Source organism: Pongo pygmaeus, chromosome 2 (genome assembly GCF_028885625.2).
Source record: "Pongo pygmaeus isolate AG05252 chromosome 2, NHGRI_mPonPyg2-v2.0_pri, whole genome shotgun sequence".
Taxonomy (NCBI): Eukaryota; Metazoa; Chordata; class Mammalia; order Primates; family Hominidae; genus Pongo; species Pongo pygmaeus.
Window position 1 is genome coordinate 70,853,810 of NC_085930.1, and position 23,410 is coordinate 70,877,219.

Genomic DNA, 23,410 nt, shown 5'->3' on the forward strand with positions numbered 1-23,410 from the left:
GCAGCCTATCTCTCATCACTTCCCGCTTCAGGGTTTAAACTCTGACACCTGTGATTGACCCCACATCAGTCCATTTCTCCATTCTGTGTCTCTGTCCAAGTTGTTTTAATGACTTGAAACACAGCTCTTTCCCTTGTTCTATACCATCTCTCCTTCGCCCTCCACCCATCCAGTCTTCCCCTGGCTCACAACTTGTACTTCAACTTGTACCTCAGACATCATCTTCTGAAACAATCTTTCCAGGACTCCCCGCATACATGCTGTGTTGAACGTTCCTCATCTGTGTTCATCTGCTTGGTATACACGCCTCCACTGCAGATCTTGTCAGACCTTGATGTTGCTAATTTACACATTCTTCTCCCCTCCCAGACCACTCATCATATATTTCTCTATGCTTTATCCATTCTGACCCTTTCAACCTAGCATCTGGAACTTAGTAGGTAATCCATTAAAGTTTTATGAATGGAAATGAATGCCAAAGGACTCAGAATGGGAAGGCACCTCTAGCAAGAAAATTCTATATATATAATTTTGTGTGTGTGTGTGTGTGTTTGTGTGTGTGTGTGACAGAGTATCGCTCTCTTGCCTAGGTTGGAGTACAGCGGCACAATCTTGGCTCACTGCAATCTCCACCTCTGAGATTCAAGCGATTCTCCTGTCTCAGCCTCCCGAGTAGCTGGGATTACTAGCCATCACGCCTAGCTAGTTCTTTTATTTTTAGTAGAAATGGGGTTTCACCATGTTGGCCAGGCTGGTCTTAAACTCCTGACCTCAAGTGATACGCCCACCTTGGCCTCCCAAAGTGCTTGGATTACTGGCATGAGCCATGGTGCCTGGCCTGAATCAGTATTATATTTTACATTATAGCCTCCTATAAGGAAAGGTACATAATCAATGTTTATATAATGTGATTGGGTTGGACATCTGGCATTAAAGGCTTTAAGAAGTTTTCACAGAAATTAAAACCTCTTGAAAATTTAGGTGGTGTATTAAATCACTTGGCTACTAAATGATTTTCCATAGTAGGTAGATTGAAGTTTTACATCTTCAGTTTTTAAAATAAATAATGAAATTGTATTTTGAGGCAAAATTTCATGTTATATATATTTTTTAAAGTGTTATTTATAGTTAGAAATGTACTGAAGTACATTTTTGGTTAAAATGGTTTGGCTTTGATTTGTGTTCATCTAATTTAAGGGAAGCTAAACATATTTAATTTAAAAATACAAGATTAAAACATATAAAAACAAAAATCAATTCTAGATGAGAAGATTGGATTTATGACAGAATCATGAACATACTCTTCACAACAACGGATATAATAGAGAAATTGTAATAATTACTTGCAATGGTATTGCTGTTCTCTAAATTGGTATTACCTGCACATAATTTAAAAAAAAGAAATATACAGATGGAAATTTTCTTTTACTGGCAAGTGAATTGATTCATTTGATATCATCTTTTATTTTTAGCACACAGAACTCACTATAGCGGACGAAATGAAAAGGAGTCCAACTTCTTCTATGCTGAACTGGAACAATGGAGGAAAATGCTAGAGAATCTCCTAATTAAGCCGTACCATTTGGTGCTATCATTTACCCATTCCTGGACAGTAAGTCTACTGAAAATGATTACTTTTCCTACAGGTATCACATGTCTTAGCACAAAATAGCAAAGGGTAAAAATGGTGAGAATTAACTTAAGCCCATACTGTGGACAATGGATTGGTAGGGTGGAGGGTGGGGCACAAAACATTTGTCAGAGTTGACATAGAGTTTGGTAAAAGCTATAGTCTTATAGCAACATTAAAATAACCTGTAAAAATTAAAACAAAGACTAATCTTTTGGCTTCTGATTCTTTTTATACTTATTTATCTTTGTAGTTTTTCTTGATGATCAAATTCACAATACCCTCTTCCTTGAATTCAACCTTTCATCTGAGTTCTGGTTCCAATTAGACATAATGATCAACCAAAAAATGAACTAAACTGTATCTCAGCTAAAACAAAAGGAATGAGGGAAAAGAAGGAGTGTATCTTTCTTCTCATTTCATATCAGCCTCTTTTATGCTCAGCACTCGGCCATGGACACTTCCCTGAGGATTCTGTTTACTCAGATTTTCATTACTTACTCCATCCCGAAAGAATTCTCTAAATTAAGAAAAAATAAATAAAAACTTAACATTACTCTGCGAAAAAATACATTTTGAAACCTCCAGTTGCATGCTATCTCTGAGACATACCTGCTTATAAATCCTGCTGGTATGTTGAATCTTATCACACAGGAGAAAACTGGAAACTTTATCTGCACTGGAACCAAGCACCTCTATGACTGCAACCTTCTTCTGCAAAAACCACCCCTGGTTGTTTCTTTCACATAAGTGGTCTTTTTGTATGTTATGTGATTTACTATTTTGGCTTTCATGGGTTGACCCAGGAGGCTACTTACTTGCCCAAAGTAGCTGTCAGCAACCAGTGGCCTCTAATCTGGTGTGGTGTAAGATGTCAAATGAGAAGGTCCGTAATGAATAGGGACTGACTGAACCATTCTTTCTCTCGCGCGGTCTTGAACGTGAGACACAGAGAAAAGACTGTACGATGACAGAGCAGCAGAAAACTCAAGAGGGCAAGAATCAAAGAGAAAAGCAGCAAATAAAAATGGCTGAGTCCAAGGTACTGTGAAGTCACAGTTGAAGCAAGCACCTGCTTTTAAGGAAATACAAGATCACTGGTTCTTCAGAGCCATGGTAGTGGACCTGTGTTCAATAACAAGTCAGTACCATTCCAATTCTCCACAAAGCCTGTCCATACATGTGCCCAGACTCTTTCATCATCCATCTTGCCTAAGGCCACGCAACCACATAACTTCTTCTTGCAATCAGACAGAACCTAACACAGTTCCCTCACATGGAGGCCGATGTTCATTTTGACTCTGAAATATATAATGTAGAAGGCTCTATGGTTTGTTGAATACTTGAATACTCTATCGTGCAGCACTTACTTATGAAGTTAAATGATCTCCAATCATAGCACAGACACCATTTTCACTAAAAATGGCATAATGTAGGCAAACAACCCCATTGCTTGGTACAGTGAATTACAGTTAGTACTACTCTGTAAAGGCTCACATATTTCCCTTTTCTACTTACACTCAAACTGCTGCTCTCTCTCCCCATCTTGCTTTTACTCTCAAACATTTTATGAATGCTCAAACATCTGCCTGTCTCTTTTTTCGTCTTTTTTTCCAGTTCTCTGAAATTGGGTCTTTGGCAATGTCCTACCTCTTAAACCAGGATACTAAAAGGCCAAGTAACTTCTAATTAACAAATCTAATTTTCCTTTCTTTAGTTTCCATCTTACCTGACCTTTATGTAGCATGGTAAAAATGACTACCCTTTCTTCTCTAAAGCTCTTTAAATAACAGTTAACTTCTTGAAAAACACCTCTTGTCAATCTATTTTTAATCAAGTACATTATGAACTAAACTTTACCAGCAACTAATTTTACAGGTGTCTCTTCTTGAAATATAGATCCTCAAAACCACTTGCTCTACTGGAACTTTTATCCCAGCATCTGTTTTGTAATATTTAGTTGTGATCAGCGCTATTTTACTTTGTGTTTTTCCGGGGTTGGATTCCGCTGGGGCTAATGTCCCATCTGGTACACATCTTTGTTATATTACTCATAGAAAAGTACATGGTAATTGTCAACTTTGTGATTCTTAAGAAGATTCCCACTTAAAGAATGTTCATCCATATAATAGATTTATGGGACAGGACCACTTGAGAAAACCAGTCTAGACTTTACTGTAGAACATATTACATAAATATCCACTCAGCAAACATTTATTGGGCTCCTACTAGGCATCAGGCACCTATCTAACTGGAAAAATAAACTAGACTGTATACTCCAGAGGTGAACAGAAACCATGCATGTCTGTTTTGCTCTCCACTGTTTTCCCAAGGCTTGGCCAAGTATCTCAATCCTAATGAGTGCTCAGTAACAGTCTGTTGGATGAAAGAAAATAAATGCTACATGTTTTGAGTCTTTCCTAGCCTGTCAATCTCAAGTCAGGCTATCCTGTCCCTCACGTATCATAGCCCCCTAGGTTTATTTTTTGTTTTATTATTATTATTATTATACTTTAGGCTCTATGGTACATGTGCGCAACGTGCAGGTAAGTTATATATGTATACATGTGCCATGCTGGTGCGCTGCACCCACCAACTCGTCATCTAGCATTAGGTATATCTCCCAATGCTATCCCTCCCCCCTCCCCCCACCCCACAACAGTCCCCGAAGTGTGATGTTCCCCTTCCTGTGTCCATGTGTTCTCATTGTTCAATTCCCACCTATGAGTGAGAATATGCGGTGTTTGGTTTTTTGTTCTTGCGATAGTCTACTGAGAATGATGATTTCCAATTTCATCCATGTCCCTACAAAGGACATGAACTCATCATTTTTTATGGCTGCATAGTATTCCATGGTGTATATGTGCCACATTTTCTTAATCCAGTCTATCATTGTTGGACATTTGGGTTGGTTCCAAGTCTTTGCTATTGTGAATAATGCCACAGTAAACATACGTGTGCATGTGTCTTTATAGCAGCATGATTTATAGTCCTTTGGGTATATACCCAGTAATGGGATGGCTGGGTCAAATGGAATTTCTAGTTCTAGATCCCTGAGGAATCGCCACACTGACTTCCACAAGGGTTGAACTAGTTTACAGTCCCACCAACAGTGTCAAAGTGTTCCTATTTCTCCACATTCTCTCCAGCACCTGTTGTTTCCTGACTTTTTAATGATTGCCATTCTAACTGGTGTGAGATGGTATCTCATTGTGGTTTCGATTTGCATTTCTCTGATGGCCAGTGATGGTGAGCATTTTTTCATGTGTTTTTTTTTGGCTGCATAAATGTCTTCTTTTGAGAAGTGTCTGTTCATATCCTTTGCCCACTTTTTGATGGGGTTGTTTGTTTTTTTCTTGTAAATTTGTTGGAGTTCATTGTAGATTCTGGATATTAGCCCTTTGTCAGATGAGTAGGTTGCAAAAATTTTCTCCCATTTTGTAGGTTGCCTGTTCACTCTGATGGTAGTTTCCTTTGCTGTGCAGAAGCTCTTTAGTTTAATTAGATCCCATTTGTCAATTTTGGCTTTTGTTGCCATTGCTTTTGGTGTTTTAGACATGAAGTCCTTGCCCATGCCTATGTCCTGAATGGTAATGCCTAGGTTTTCTTCTAGGGTTTTTATGGTTTTAGGTCTAACATTTAAGTCTTTAATCCATCTTGAATTGATTTTTGTATAAGGTGTAAGGAAGGGATCCAGTTTCAGCTTTCTGCATATGGCTAGCCAGTTTTCCCAGCACCATTTATTAAATAGGGAATCCTTTCCCCATTTCTTGTTTTTCTCAGGTTTGTCAAAGATCAGATAGTTGTAGATATGTGGCATTATTTCTGACGGCTCTGTTCTGTTCCATTGATCTATATCTCTGTTTTGGTACCAGTACCATGCTGTTTTGGTTACTGTAGCCTTGTAGTATAGTTTGAAGTCAGGTAGTGTGATGCCTCCAGCTTTGTTCTTTTGGCTTAGGATTGACTTGGCGATGCGGGCTCTTTTTTGGTTCCATATGAACTTTAAAGTAGTTTTTTCCAATTCTGTGAAGAAAGTCATTGGTAACTTGATGGGGATGGCATTGAATCTGTAAATTACCTTGGGAAGGATGGCCATTTTCATGATGTTGATTCTTCCTACCCATGAGCATGGAATGTTCTTCCATTTGTTTGTATCCTCTTTTCCAGCAGAGTGGCGCAGTGGAAGCCCCCTAGGTTTTATGTGAGTTTAAAAAGGTATCTTTTTTCTAAGTCAGTATCTTACAATGTTTTGATTTGGTCATCATTATATCGCTAGCATACCACCTGGCACAGCACTATGCACTCAATACATTTGTGTAGTGAATGGCATGATTTATTCTTCTCATTTGCTAGATGTTATCTTGGGCAGGCAAAACTAGGCAGGGCTTCCTTACCTGTCAGACAATCTGTCTCCTCATAGTCATTGTAAATAGAAAACGCAATATGCATTTGCCTTAGTCCAGATCACTGTTCCAAGTTTATCTCACAAATAGTTTGTCCAGCAACTGAAAGCAGCAGTGACAAATGCAGGTGGAACTAGGTCACTAGCAGAAATAAAATGTGATCCTAATGCCAGGACTAAAATGGACCTAGTGCCAAATTAGTCCAATTGTAGCCTTTGCTTCAGCTGGATCATCCCGTGTTTGTTAGAGCTCAGCTGTTGCCATTATTCATTTGTTGATTGCTGCCCCATTCTTGGAAGTGCATAGGCATCCCATTCATTTGAAGCTGTTTTCTTAAAAATTATCATTCACATTTGATTTTTTTTCCTTTTTGGCTGCCCAAGATAGCAATCCAAGATGTTTAAAAACCCAGCATGTGATTACAATATAGGGGGGACTGGAATATGAATTGGGTCTATAAGGAAGCAGAATGGTCCCGGAAAATAAGAAAAAAAAAGCTGCATAGTATATGCACATTGTGCACATGTACCCTAGAACTTAAAGTATAATTAAAAAAAAAGTAAAATGAATTGCTTTATTGAAGTTGTTCCTGACCTTTTCCAATTTTGCTTCTAATTTAATTTTCTCAGAAATTTTTGTTTTAAAGAAAATATCTAATATTTTTCTTTTAGATATTATTTGACACTATTAGCAATTTAAAAGCTTGCCACTTTGTAACTATTAGTTAAGTGAATAAATAAACAAAGAAGAAAATGGACTGAATTAAGTTGAATGGTTAAAGTCTATGTACATTTTTTAAACAGTTTTTGAGAAGTTAATACTTCTCCAGGTGAGATTATATGATACTATTTAATTTGAATTGTGAGGAAAAAGTATCGATAAATACCAATATAAATTCCAAATGGGGACATTTGAAAGAAAGTTTAAATTATTCCAAATTTAAATTATCTTTCTAAATAGAAAATAATTTGCATATTATTGTGTATATTCAATAATAACCCAACTCTTTCATCTTAAAAATCTCAAATACTATATATAGAAAATAATTTAAATTTATCTTTTCCACTTAATTTTCATTTTTGGACATAACTATATATTAATAATTCCACCCATCTCACAAAATACCTGAAAGAACTCAAAACGAAGAAAGAAAATTAAGGGAAACTGAATATGGTAACTAACAAAAACAATAAATAAGAATCATTAAAATTTCCAACATCCCACAACAATTCGTAAATAAGTAAGGGAATAGTTTGTACAATATTAATCTTAGAAAGGTTTAAGAGTGAAGCTATTGTTCCCCAGCACTGTAGATGTCTGATCAACTTAGTCTACTCAGGTAGGCAGGAAAAAATGCTGAAATTCATGAAGATCTAACACTTCTTAAACAAAAACTTCTATAGGAGAGACTTAAAGAACTTGCTACCATCGTACTTAACAATAGGCAAAGCTTCTGACGTGTTGCAACTTTGTAGCTGGATCCCTGGATAGATGGTTGTAGACAAAGAATATGAGCTATTTTTCATTCATTTTGGATAACCAACCTCTGGAACACATTTGCTGGATTGTTCTGGGTCAACATTTTTTGACCACCTTAAAACAGGAAAAGTCTTCACTTTCTACACGTTAAGTTTTAAAAAAAAAAATTTCATTACCACATTATGACAAAGAACATTAGGAATGAAGTCAAGAATATATTAGGATTTGAAATCTGAATATTTCAGATATGGGCCTAAAATGAAATATGTAAGTATTTACTGGGAATCTTTTGTACCTACTAGTAAAGGAGAATGCAATAATGCCTTCATGCTCAGGGAACTATTCAACCATGTATTACTAAATGAGAATATGTTGAATATTTACAACAGTGTTTGAAACATTATTAATGCCATGTGTATATTAATCTATATATTTTTTATATTATATTATATTGATTAATATTCTGGATGCCAGACCAGAGAGACATGACTTTGAATCTTAGATATGCCAATTTTTATCTATGTATCTTTGTAAAAGTTGCTTCATTTTGTGAGCCTGAGAAGTTTTCTCTGTAAAACAGGGAAAATATACCAGCTCTTATCTCCTAGGGTTGTCAGAAGAATTAAATTAATTAATGTTTTCACAGGGCTTGATGACTGATAAAAATGATAATGATGGTAACAGCTAACAATACGAGATGTTTGATGAATTCCAGGCATAATACAAAACAAACATCAAAAATGTTTAACAAAAAAAACTGGCAATTACTTTTGCTAGAGATAAATTGTACCATCTTAAAATGTGAAGTCACCAAGATTTGAGAGTTGTTTCTGTAGTGCTGATAATGGATCCTAATTGATAAGAGTAATAATTTATAAAGAGAAAATATTCATAAGCAACCAGATTATGGAAGTGGAGTGTCTTACTCACTCCAGTCTAAGACAAAATACCTTAAAATTGGTGGCTTAAAAATCAAAAAATTATTTTTTCACAGTCTAGAAACTAAAAGACTGAGATCATGGTGCCAATATGGTCATGTTCTGTTAAGGCCTCTGCTTGGTGTGCAGAGGTCAACCTTTTTGGTCTTTCCTTACATAAAAGAGAGCAGAACAGAAAAGAAAAGAAAAGGATAAAAGGCACTTTTTAGTGTGTCCTCTTTTCCCAATAAATACTTGGTGTGTCCTCACACGAAAAGAGAAAGAGAGAGAGAGAGAGAAATTTTCTCATATACCTTCTTATAAGGGCACTAATCCCATCACAAGACGACTACCCTCATGACCTCATTTAGACCTAATTATCTCCCAAAGGTACCATCTCCAAATATCTTCACATTGGGGGTTAGGTCTTCAACATACAAATTTGGTGGGGACAAATTCACAATGGTGCAATAAATGAATGATTAAAAACATTGTCTACAAAGATTCTTAACTGGTGGGTTCTGGATTTACAGACCTAAATATAATGATGGTCACTTCTCAGAAAAGGAAGAGAGACAGAAAGAAAAGAAAGGAAAGAAAGAAAGAGAGAGAGAAAGAGAGAGAAAGAGAAAGAGAAAGAGAGAAAACAAAACAACACTAAGCATCAGTACACAGTGACACTGTAAAGAGGGCATGCAATTAAATGTTAGTATATAATTAATTATGGAAGTAGAGATAGGAAAATATAAGAAGCTGTTAGACAAACATAAGACCCAATGTTGTAATTAAAAGCCTACAGCAATCAGAACAGAATGATGCAACGTGTAAGTGCAATGGAAACATTGGCCCAAAACAATTTTATTTTGGCAATCTCAAATCCTGGCTGATTCCTAACCTAAATTTGTGTGGGGGGATCTCCAGTGATTCCAACAGAAAGCAACAGCTCGAAGTTTGAAAAAGCTGAGCAGAGATTTCAGCTTCTGCCCACTATCAAAGAGGCAGAATTTAGAATCTGAATCCTACCAAATTAGAGAGGCTTGGTAGCCACTTTTGGACCAGACTTCAGAAACAAATACTAAGGTCTCACTCTCAGACTAAAAGACAGAAAAAATGCATGAAACAAAGTTTCCACAATTCTAAGCTAGTCACCCAGGATTTTTACTAGCATACTAGGACAAAAAGCAATGTTCTTAAAAGAAAGATAATAGAATCTGGAATCCTTACAGCATATTACTCTTACTTTTTAGCATAATAAAATATGAGATATATAAGATAAAAACAGTTACATTATCAAGAGGGAAAGACAATCAATGGAAACAGGCTCTAAATTACCCAGTTGTTGCATTAGCAAGAAAAATGTGTAGAGCAGGTATTACAAATATATTGAAGCCTTAATGGAAAAGATGGTCAAATAAGAGAAGAGATGGAGAATATCAGCAGATAAAACTATGTAAAAGAACAAAAGAATGGAACAAAAATTCTAGAACTGAAAACAAAACAAAACCAATATAAACAAATTTACTGGAATGGCTTAACAGAACATTGCAGATAGCCAAAGAAAGGGCCATTGAACTGAAAGGAAGATAAATAGACTTTATTCAATGTAAAAGAAGACCAAAAGAGAGAAGGATGACTGAGCAGAGTCTTAGTGACCCATGGACAATCTAAAACAGTCAAGTATGTGTTTAATTGAAGTTTCAGAAGGAGAAGAAACAGAATGGTGTAGAAAAAAATGTGAAGAAAAACTAGATAAATATTCTCCAATTCGAGGACAATACCTCAACTTGTAGATGCAGGGAGCTCAACAAACTCTAAGCAGGATAAATACAATGAAAACCACACTTAGGCACATCATACCATAGGTATGAGGGCACATCATAGCCAAATTCCCAAAAACCAGAGACAAAGAGAAAACCTTGGAAGCAGCCAGAGAAAAACAGCACTGTCTATACCAATGAACAATGATTTGCAGATACACTGACTTCTCTTCAGAAGTGATGGCAGCCAGCATACAATAGAACAATGTTGTTAATGAATTATTAACCAAAATCCCATATCTAGGGAAAAAATACATATGAAGGCAAAATAAACACACAAACAACAATACTGAAAATAAAATATCATCAGACAAATAATAAAAGCTGAGAAAGTTGGCAGCAGAACTGCATGCAAGAAATGCTAAAACCACTTTTTTAGGCTGAAGGCAGCATGAGGACTGAACAGAAATGGAAATGGTAAATAAGGGGGTAAATAAACTTCTTTTTTCTTAGTTGCTGTAAAATATAACTAAATTTTGAAAGAAAAAATTTTTACATTATATTATGGGATGTATAACATACATAAATGTAAAATAGTGACAACAATATCACAAAGGACAGGAGTAAATTAAATGAATTTATAATTTTGCAATTCTCTTACATTTTAAGTGAAGTAGTACAATGCCATTTATGAATGAACTGTGATAAATTGAGGATGCCAATTGTCATCTTTGGAAGCACCACTAAAATGTGTATATATACATATACCTTTATATATAAAGCAAATATAAATATATATTTATATATAAAGCTTCATATATTTATATATTTTAATTAATTATATATTTACATGTATATATAAAGCTCTCTCTATAGAAATATAAAGCAAAAACTATGAAAACAATTTAGTCAAAAGCCATGAAAACAGTTGAATAAATATTTAAATGATTCAAAAGAAGGGATAAAAGGAGGAAAGTAGAATTTTTAAAAGTCAAATAGAATAAATATACTAATAAGAAAATGGAAGACCTAACCATGATTATATTACATGTAAATCTACTAGACGTTCAAATGAACTGAGTACAAAATAAATACAAAATTGTATCCCGTTTACAAGATATGCACTTTAAATATAAAAACACAGTAAAAAAGTGGGAAAAGATATACCACACAAACAATAAGCATAAGAAAGCTGGTAGCAATATATTGATACATGACAATCAAGTCTTCAAACACAGAAATGCAAGTTATAACCAAAATGTGATACAAATACACACCCAAATGAGATATAAATATCCACCCATTGAAAAGGCTAAACTTTAAAAAATACTGGCAAAATCAAAAGTTAGAGAATCTGTGGTGCAATTGGAACTCTCACGGATTGTTTGTTTGCGGGAATACAAAAATGGTACAACTATTTTGAATAACAGTTTGGGAGTTTTTAATAAAGTTAAACATAAAAGCTACCCTATGACCCAGCAATTTCACTTCTAAGAATTTTCCAAGAAAAATGAAAACATATCTCTACAAAAAGACTTGTACAGGGATATTCACAATGGCTTTATTCACAATAAACAAAAACTGTCAACCACAAAAATGTTCCATCAACTGGAGAATGGATAAAAAATCTTTGGTATATTAATAAGATGGAATGTGACTCAGCAACGGAGGAAACAAACTACTAATGCACCCAAGAATATAGATAAATCTCAAAAACATGTTAAGCAAAAGAAGCCAGATACAAGAGATTGCAAGCCTAGGCAAACCAAATCTATCACAGTGTCAGAACACGATTTGCCTTTTTAGGAGAAAGGGGTGATCAGAAGGGAAACACAGGAAAGCTTTTTTGTGTAGATGGAAATAATTCTATATCCTGATAGGAGAAACGATCATACAGGTGTATACATTTACCAAAACTCATAAAATTCCTCTCTTAAAATCTGAGCACTTCACTATATGTAAATTTTTCTACAATTAAGAAAAGTTGCATTTCCAAATAAATGACAGAACTAAAATGTTAAAGCTCATAAAAATTCAAGCCCCATGTTTTTGCAGTATTCCACAGTACACTCATTAACATTAAACTGTGGCAGGGATTTTAGTCTATGATTTAGGCTGTTATTTTTGCCTATGATAAACTATCCAATTTTTGTTTTTCTAATAGCAGCAGCATCTTCTCTTTGTACCATTTTCTTTCTGTGGGGGAAAAAATAAGTTAGCCTCTTGGGGAGCTGCATCAAGCTCTTTAAAACTGCAGGGGTGCCACTTAACACAGTTTCAGGAAGTGCCTAAACTGAAATACCAGAGAGACAATCCTACATTACCAACTACACAGCCCATGAAACAACACGTTGTTTCATAAAGCCTACATTTCAAGTCATCTAAAACAAATGAGAAGTGCGCAAAAAACATAAAAGCTCATGAAGTCAGCATGTTATAAAAGTTTAGGCTCTTTGTTTCTGTGCCATTTTTCTATTGTACTTTCATATCTACTTCGAAGATTTAAGAGGTGAGTCAGTGCCTATGATCTTCTGTGGGGAAAGTAAATTACATATATATATTATATGTAATATACATATGCATATACATTACATATGTATGTTATATGTAATATACATATGCATATATTATTACATATATGTACATATGCAATTATATATGCGTAATATATGTATATATACATATATTATGCATAATATATGTTTATACATATACTATGTATAATATATCTATATATACATATACTATGTATAATATATCTATATATACATATACTATGTATAATATATCACAATATATAATATATTCTGTATATGTCTATACACATACAGGCATAATATATGTATATACACATACAGGTATAATATATGTATATACAAATACAGGTATAATACATGTATATATACGTATATATGCATACATGTATAATACATGTATAATATATGTATATATACGTATATATGCATATATACGTAAATATACATATATGTATAATATATAGTATAATATTGTATATTGTATATATTGTATATATTATATATAGTATATATTGTATATATTGTATATATTATATATAGTATATATTGTATATATTGTATATTGATAATATTGTATATTGTATAATATATGTATATATACATATATGTATATTGTATGTATGTATATATGTATATATGTATAATATATGTATATATACATATATACATATATACATATATACATATATAATGTATTATATTAATGTATATAATGTTATATATAATCTATATTATTAATATATATTATATATTATTATAATATACATAATATAATATTATGTATATTACATTATATATTATATTATATATAATATATATAATATTATATTATGTATAATATAATATATTATTTATATTATATATATCATAATATATTATATATAATATAATATATGTTATATTATATTATATATTGAGATAATATAATATAACATATATTATATTATATATTATAATATATATTATATAATATATTACATTATATATTATAGTATATGATATATTATATATTATATATTATATATTACGTTATATATAATATATTATATATTATACATATATACATATATATGCATATATATGTATATATAATACATATATTATACATGTATGTATTATATATATGCATATATATGCAATTATATGTACAATAATATGTAATAGTATGTATATATATGCAATTATATATGCATATATATATATATATATATGCAATTAAACCTGAACTTCTTTGGGCCTAATGTTTTCCTTCATTTCTTGTGCATTCATTCAATCATTGATTCAATCATAACAGTTAAAGAACATTATGCCTGAAACAAGTTCAAGCACAAATAAGATATAGGTCTTGGCTTTAAGGAACTTAGTAACAGTGGTTAAGGATAATTAAAAAGATAATGCTAAAACTTCATAAGTACTGAAATAAAGAAAAACCCACAGGCATCAGAGAGCATATTTGATAGCCACTAAAGTATGCTTGTGCATATATATATTATTTCTCAATGGGAGAAAGAAAGAATTATTTGTCTAATACAGATACACACCAAGTCTCATCCTTAAATGGAAAATGCATCAGACGCATAACCTGACATTCTAATGAACCAGAACAGATTGTGACACCACCTTGCAGTAGAAACAAATGGAGTCCCTCCTATGGTTATTATCCATCATCAATGTTTTTTATAAATGGCACCGAAAAACATTTCTTAACAGCGTTGTCTGCTAGAGCTATAATTATAGTCCTACTGAAGAGTAAAATAAAATATTAAGGACATATATTTTCACCTTGAAGTTTTATTTTTTTAAATAATGTCTTCCTTACTGTTGGGTAGAATGCATAAATATGTGGGACAAGTAATATATGAAATTAATCCAGAGATGAGGAAAAAAATCTCATATCTGATTCTAAAGTTTGCTGTTGTTGGACATTTCTTAATAGCATTATCTTCATTTGTTTGATATCTCCAAAGTGACCCTACAAGCCACTAGTTTATCCATGGAATTGTGTCATATAATTGTAGGAGAATTAATTATGTTATCAAGCTACCCTAACCCATATTTCTGGATTCCTAGATCTAGATTTTGCTGTAAATACTTTAACATGCAAGGACCCAACAAATAACTGTGTATTGGATTTCAAATGGTTAATTCATTTATCAAGTTATTCAAAATGCTATACATTATATTTCCTGGCCGATCATTTCAACATTCATAACACACAAAGTTGAATGATCGGAAGACAGAAACAGCTGTTACTAGGGAAATAAGGGACCACTGTAAAGAATTTAAAAACCATTCTGGGTAATCAGTTTCAATTTTTAGAAATTAACAGCTGCTTTGAAAATACAAAATCCATATGTTTCAGGATTTATTTTACTTTTGTACCTTTGTCATTTTAGTGTTTGTCATCAGGATATAATAGCTGAGAATACATAGTATATTGAATTTTCTTAGACACCCATCTCCTCAACGAGATTCAGTGGATTCCTATAGCTTTCTGCAAGTCAAAGGTATGGCAAATGTAAACATTGCTGGTTAATAATTAAAAGAGGAAAAGTTCCAGTTAGAAACGCATGGCTTCGAATGTTAAATGAAGCAAAGGAGTCAAGAATTTTGATATGTGAGACAAAACTATTGAATTTGCCAATCTGGAATCTCTGGTGACCTCACAGCGAAGTTTTTAGTAGTGATGAGAGTATATAGACCAAACTTGAAAGAGTGATGGAAAAATGCAGACAGTAGAGAGAATTCTATTTGTCACGTTTAGTCAAATTAAAGATTCTTTATTTCAGTACTCATTTTGGAAATTCTAATTCTCTTATATTTTATATTATTCTTTTGTTAGTGGAAAAGTTCAATGCTGTCTTCAAGTTTTCATAGAGTAGAGACATTTAGATTCCACCCCACAGAATAAAATGTTTTAGGTACTATTATGGATCTCCATATAATACTTCTTTCAGGCCAAGGTTTATAATCAATTCACCTAGTTTTTAATAATCAATTCAGCTAATTGTTACAAGAAACTAGTATCCATTGACTCATATTTTTTGTTCCTGAGTGGATAGTTATTGCATTGAAAAACACAGCACTAGCCATTTTCTGGTTGTCTCATATCCTCTTACACACGCCTATATGTAGGCACAATATTCACCTAGATTATCAATTTAAGTAGTGAGGGGGACAGGGCTCCCCATCTGGGTGAGGTCAGTCTACCACTTTCCATCTGCTTTACCTGCTCCTGAGTAAGTGATCAATTCAGTGTTGACCAGCATGCATGGGTGACTTCAATGTCAACAGAAAAGTGTGGGAAACTAAATTGTGCCCCAGACTCAGATTGTATCCTCAACTGTTTCATATTTAGGCATTTTGTGTTTATTATTAATCAGTTACAATTCAGTTGGAAGAAAAGGTGAGAGACTGATGTTTCACGTTTCTACTATTAATGTTCACCTGTTTTTGCTTTCATTTCACAACTACATAATGATTTTGATGAAGAGTATCTATAGCATAATAAAGAATATATCTGGTCTTTGTCCTTGGTTCCTACCACAGAGCTTCAAAAACCACTGGAATTTCCTGATTGATAGAAGTGTCTTTGTTATCTTAACGAAGTAACTTCTGATAGGCCCCTAAACAGCTTTCATATGGGATTGGTCAACAGAAAGAACAACCACGAATAGAGCATTGGGATTTTGAGCCATTCTGACCTCCTCAGAGGGAACAAGGGCTGTAAGTTGAGTTGAATCATGTGGCCAATGATTTCACTAGTCACGCCTATGTATTAAAACCCCCATAAAATCTCTGGACACCAAAGCTCAATGAAGTTCCTGCTTGGTGAACACATTGACGCACTGGAGGGTGATGCATTATCACAATGTGGGGAGAGGGCATGGAAGCTCTGTGATTCCTCTTAGACTTCACCCTAAGTAAATCCTTTATACTAAAATTATAAGGATAGCACTTTCTTGAGTTCTGGAATCATTCCAGAGGATTGTCAAACCTGGTGGGATTATAAGAACCTCAAAACTTATAGCCCATCTATCAGAAGTACAGGTGTCCTTGGGACCCTCAAAGTATGGCTATTGTCTGAATTAAAGACAGTCTTGTAGAAGACTGAGTCCTTAACTTGTGGGGTCTGCACTAACTCCAGGTGGTTAGCATCACTGGGTGTACTGCCATATACCCAGTTGGTGTCAGATTAGTGGAGTTTGTACAGGGTAAGGCTTTAAGGAGTGAACTGGCTTGAGTTAGCTTTAGGATGGGGGGAGCAGAATATTTTTATTGGCATGATAGAACGTCATAGACAAGATACTTGAAATATGCACATAAAACAATTGATTCACATAACTAAATATTGTATATCCAATATTTTTAGTTTCAAAACAATAAAAGCAGTAAACTGTGTGAATATGTGTATCTATACACACAATGTATACCTCAAATATATATGACATGTATTTTATATATGCATGTGTGTAAAGTGTGTGCACTTTTTTTCTCATAGGCTTCTTTGACTAGTAATTCGCATTTTCAACAAGGCTGCTACTTTTTCTTGAGAAATTGAGCATCTTAGAGAATCAAAATAAGAGTTGGTGAAGAGATTTAACCAGCAGACTAGAAAAAAATATGGCTACATGGGCACAGAAATCATAATTTTTTTAGAACAAAATACCGATCCCACTCTCTATGATGCTTTATATTTTATGTCATCTCTGTATTCCATGAAGATAACATACGATATTTTACCCAAAAAACAATAGTTGTAGAATATGAAAATGTCTATCCCTGATATAATAGAAAACACTGACTTATTTTTTAAGCAATCGTTGGGAAAGAATGTTGTTCTCATATTCCAAAGCTCCAGGTCCTCCAGAATATGTAATCTCAATGTCAATGGGTTTTTATTGTACAGAATAAACATTCAAAGCAACGGAAGGAAAAGCAACATGACATGCTAAACCCAATCATTCCTTAAAGAAAGGGCATTAATTCAGTGATGAATTGCTCACTGAGTCATTCCAAAGAGGGATGCTTGAAAAAGAAAGTAGGAAGTATCAAGTTAATGAGTTTACAGATGTAGTCAAGCCACTTAGTAATCTGAGCAAAAGAGTGGAACTGGAGACTCATTGCTTCCATTTCTGCATCTGTCAGATAATTAAAGCTATTTACCTTCTTTTCAGAGGTTTAGGGAAGATTAGTTAATTTCCTGAAGTATGTTGAAAGTGAAAAGTCCTTTTACTTTCACCAAGTCTTACTAGGTCGGGCATTGCTGTAAATCAACACCAGAGACCAAGAGATTCTATTATAGCAACCCAAGAACATATTGTAGGAGATGGATAAGAAATTAATGCAACAGGGATGGGCCACAAGACTCCCCAGATTAAAAACTAAAAAAAATCTATCAGCCCCCAGTTCAAGTAGCATTTTTATATATTTTTCATCAAACATTAATGAATGTCTTCTATGTGCTAAATACTGTAATGTATTAGTGAAGTGTCCTTGATTAAATAAAGATGTAATTTTTTTAGCATTTACTTTATACTAGGCTATATGGTAAGTGATTTACATGCATTAACTTAATTTCTAAAATTATAATTATTGGATACATTTTATTATTCCCATTTTGCAAATTAGGAAATGGAGGCTCAGCAAGTTTAATTACTTTTCCCCAAGTTACATAACTAAGGGGTAGCAAAGCCAAAATACAAACTCTGTAGCCTATCATCATAGTTCTATTGCCTACGAAAGCTATATGTTTTCATGCGATAAGTGAATTTTAGGCAAAATTATTGCCCAATGGGAGTGCAACTATTACAGGGAAAAGAGTATTAAATCTGGCAGTAGGTAACGTATCTCAAGCCCAGTTTTGCTGTTACTTTTCTGGTTTTGATCAAGTTATTCTTAGCTTTCTGTGTGCAAACTAACAAGAATGGCCTGGAAAACTTACTGTTATTCCTTGTTCTGGCCTCATTCTTCTAAAGGCCAATAGTCAATTCCCATGTGAAATGATATTGTGCCATAATCTGACAAAATCCTGGAATGCATGAACTCATTTATTATGGCCAATTATGTAGGTTGGATGTACAAAATTAAACAAGATAATCTCTTATATTCATTCTTTGTTTTTATAAAATTGTGGGGTTTTTTTAGCTTGCTTTGCTTAGCTTCAGAAACATTCCCACTACCTGACATTAAATCAGTTATCTGTTTATTGTCTGTCTCTTCCACTGAAATATAAACTCTTTGAGAACAAAGGACATATTTCCTTTATTTTCTGCTGTATTTCTAGTACCTAGAATGGTGCCCACTAGATGCTCAATAAATAGTTGTTGAATCAGTAAAAGATAGTAATTAAAGAATTCAATAGCAAGATGGAAAGATGGCTACCTAAATTGTCTAATTAGTTTATAACAAGAAAAGTACCTATGCAATTTAATCCCATAAATAGAGTTTTCTAACTCCTGCATTTGTTCTCTGGTTGTTAGTCTCAAAACATACTACTTTAAGTGAGATAACATTGGTGACAACATCTATAAAAGCTTCCACTACATAGTAAGTATTCAATAGGGAAGCTTAAGTATTCAATTGAAGTTTAACAGAACTTTCTGCTTCCCTCCAATGTCTTTTTTTTAATTATTATTATTATACTTCAAGTTTTAGGGTACATGTGCACAATGTGCAAGTTAGTTACATATGTATACATGTGCCATGCTGGTGTGCTGCACCCATTAACTCGTCATTTAGCATTAGGTATATATCCTAATGCTATCCCGCCCCCCTCCCCACACCCCACAACAGTCCCCAGAGTGTGATGTTCCCCTTCCTGTGTCCATGTGTTCTCATTGTTCAATTCCCACTTATGAGTGAGAACATGCAGTGTTTGTTTTTTTGTCCTTGCGATAGTTTACTGAGTGATGATTTCCAATTTCATCCATGTCCCTAAAAGGACATGAACTCATCATTTTTTATGGCTGCATAGTATTCCATGGTGTATATATGCCACATTTTCTTAATCCAGTCTATCATTGTTGGACATTTGGGTTGGTTCCAAGTCTTTGCTATTGTGAATAGTGCTGCAATAAACATACATGTGCATGTGTCTTTACAGCAGCATGATTTATAGTCCTTTGGGTATATAGCCAGTAATGGGATGGCTGGGTCAAACAAATGGTATTTCTAGTTCTAGATCCCTGAGGAATTGCCACACTGACTTCCACAATGGTTGAACTAGCTTACAGTCCCACTAACAGTGTAAAAGTGTTCCTATTTCTCCACATCCTCTCCAGCACCTGTTGTTTCCTGACTTTTTAATGATTGCCATTCTAACTGGTGTGAGATGGTATCTTATTGTGGTTTTGATTTGCATTTCTCTGATGGCCAGTGATGATGAGCATTTTTTTATGTGTCTTTTGGCTGCATACATGTCTTCTTTTGAGAAGTGTCTGTTCATATCCTTTGCCCACTTTTTGAAGGGGTTGTTTGTTTTTTTCTTGTAAATTTGTTTCAGTTCATTGTAGATTCTGGATATTAGTCCTTTGTCAGATTGCGAAAATTTTCTCCCATTTTGTAGGTTGCCTGTTCACTCTCATGGTAGTTTCTTTGGCTGTGCAGAAGTTCTTTAGTTTAATTAGATCCCATTTGTCAATTTTGGCTTTTGTTGCCATTGCTTTTGGTGTTTTAGACATGAAGTCCTTGCCCATGCCTATGTCCTGAATGGTAATGCCTAGGTTTTCTTCTAGGGTTTTTATGGATTTAGGTCTAACGTTTAAGTCTTTAATCCATCTTGAATTAATTTTTGTATAAGGTGTAAGGAAGGGATCCAGTTTCAGCTTTCTCCATATGGCTAGCCAGTTTTCCCAGCACCATTTATTAAATAGGGAATCCTTTCCCCATTGCTTGTTTTTCTCAGGTTTGTCAAAGATCAGATAGTGTAGATATGTGGCATTATTTCTGACGGCTCTGTTCTGTTCCATTGATCTGTAGCTCTGTTTTGGTACCAGTACCATGCTGTTTTGGTTACTGTAGCCTTGTAGTATAGTTTGAAGTCAGGTAGTGTGATGCCTCCAGCTTTGTTCTTTTGGCTTAGGATTGACTTGGCAATGTGGGCTCTTTTTTGGTGCCATATGAACTTTAGTTTTTTCCAATTCTGTGAAGAAAGTCATTGGTAGCTTGATGAGGATGGCATTGAATCTATAAATTACCTTGGGCACTATGGCCATTTTCACGATTTTGATTCTTCCTACCCATGAGCATGGAATGTTCTTCCATTTGTTTGTATCCTCTTTTATTTCATTGAGCAGTGGTTTGTAGTTCTCCTTGAAGAGGTCCTTCACGTCCCTTGTAAGTTGGATTCCTAAGTATTTTATTCTCTTTGAAGCAATTGTGAATGGGAGTTCACTCATGGTTTGGCTCTCTGTTTGTCTGTTATTGGTGTATAAGAATGCTTGTGATTTTTGTACATTGATTTTGTATCCTGAGACTGCTGATGTTGCTTATCAGCTTAAGGAGATTTTGGGCTGAGACAATGGGGTTTTCTAGATATACAATCATGTCGTCTGCAAACAGGGACAATTTGACTTCCTTTTTTCCAAATTGAATACCCTTTATTTCCTTCTCCTGCCTAATTACCCTGGCCAGAACTTCCAACCAATGTCTTAAATGTAAAAGAGCAAAGACCACTAACTACCTTTTTTTTTTTGAGACAGATTCTCGTTCTATCACCCAGGCTGGAGTGCAGTGGCGTGATCTAGGCTCACTGCAACCTCTGCCTCCCGGGTTCAAGCAATTCTCCCTCAGCCTCCCGAGTAGGTGGGACTACAGGCATGCATCACCATGCCCAGCTAATTTTTGTATTTTATTAGAGACGGGGTTTCACCATATTGGACAGGCTGGTCTCAAACTCCTGACCTCGTGATCCACGCGCCTCAGCCTCCCAAAGTGCTTGGATTACAGGTATGAGCCACCATGGCTGGCCAGCCACTAACTACTTTTATGGAATAGTATAAGAATTTCCTCTTTTCCTCCAGCACACATACACACACACACAGACACACACACATACAAGTACACATCATGAAGCCAGTAATACTTGCCTCCTCCATCACAGTCAGTCAGTATGACTTTGAAAAGTCAGTTAATCAAACTGGGCCTTAGTTGCCTCACTGGAAAATTTAAAGTACATATTTTAATTCTCTGAAGTCTCCAAGTGGAAGAGAGTGAATAGCAAAGGTCTCTGAATCTTTCCTAAATCAGAGTTTAATGATTCAGTAATTTCCTTTTTTTTTCTTTTTTTGTTGTTGTTGTTTTAATTGAGACAGGGTCTTGTTCTGTTACCCAATCATGGCTCACTGCAGCCTTAACTTCCTGGGCTCAAGGAATCCTCCTACCTCAGCCTCCCAAGCAGCTGGGACTACAGGTGCACACCACCACACCTGGCTAAATTTTGTATTATATGTAGAGATGGGGTGTCACTATGTTGTCCAGGCTGGCCTTAACTCTTGGCCTCAAGCAATCCTTCTGCCTTGGCTTCCCAAAGTGCTGGGATTACAGGCATGAGCCAAGGTGCCCAGTCAGTAATTTCTCTGAAGTCTAATACTGGCAGACAGTGGGAGACGGTCCACCTTCTGGCCAACCCCAAATATCTCAGTGAGATTCTGATAAATATGACCTCCCCCTTCTTAAAAATAGCAGCAGGTCTTCTGACCTGAGCATACCGGAGCCCTCTACTGCTTCAGGATCTCAAGTGACTTTTAATCTAATTGGACACCCACATTCAAAGAACATTTTTACAACTGAAAACATCAACATAAAGAACAAACAATAAGAACTAACTCTGAATACTCACTAAGTGTCAGTAAGCATTTGACTATTTAACATCGATTAGTTTATTTAAACCTTCCAATAAACCATTTTGTAGAAAAGCAAACTGAGGTACAAAATGATTGTCAATTGCCCGAGACTCATTGAAGTACCAAGTACAGGATCCTGGATTAAACCAAGAAGTGGTAACTAAAATGTTTGCTCTAACATAATGGATAAGATAAGAAATGTGTCAGATTCATGATCAAATAAGGAACTATCTCTATTTAGAAGTTCTGTCATGAAGATAGCTAATCAGGCATGGAAAAAGTTAATTCAGGGGCTTCTACCTAGATTCTGTTCTGACACATCATTAATTTCTTTATTTCACGGATTAAAAGAAACTTTAAAAATGGTGAATGCCTGTAGTCCCAGCTACTCCGGAGGTTGAGGAGGGAGAATGGCTTGAACCCTGAAAGTGGAGGTTGCAGAAAGCTGAGATCATGCCACTTCACTCCAGCCTGGGTGACAGAGTGAGATTCCATCTCAAAAATATTAAAATAAATAATAAATAAATAAATGAAATAAAAACTGAATACATCCTTCCATTTTACAAATGAGAAAACTGAGGTTGCAAGCAGCAAAGTGATATCATGTGATTACTTAGTGTGATAATTGCAATATCACTCAGGAAAGAACTGTCCTACATTGGGCTAAGGCAAAAACTTCACATAAAGTACCATGTAGCATAAGGTAGCTACTGTATAATTCAGGGCTTCTAAAATTATCCTGAGTTTTAAAACTCAGTCCGCACCATACTGTCAAAAACACTCATTCCTGACATTCAATGTCTGGCTTTAATTAAGGTATTTATATAGATTTTACTCCA

General features: G+C 34.6%; 1 protein-coding gene across 5 annotated transcripts in view; it reads right to left on the reverse strand.

Annotated features, from left to right (window-relative positions):
* The window catches only part of GRM7 (glutamate metabotropic receptor 7), an 888,658-nt gene that overhangs the window by 635,328 nt on the left and 229,920 nt on the right, over positions 1–23,410 (reverse strand). The window lies entirely within an intron of this gene.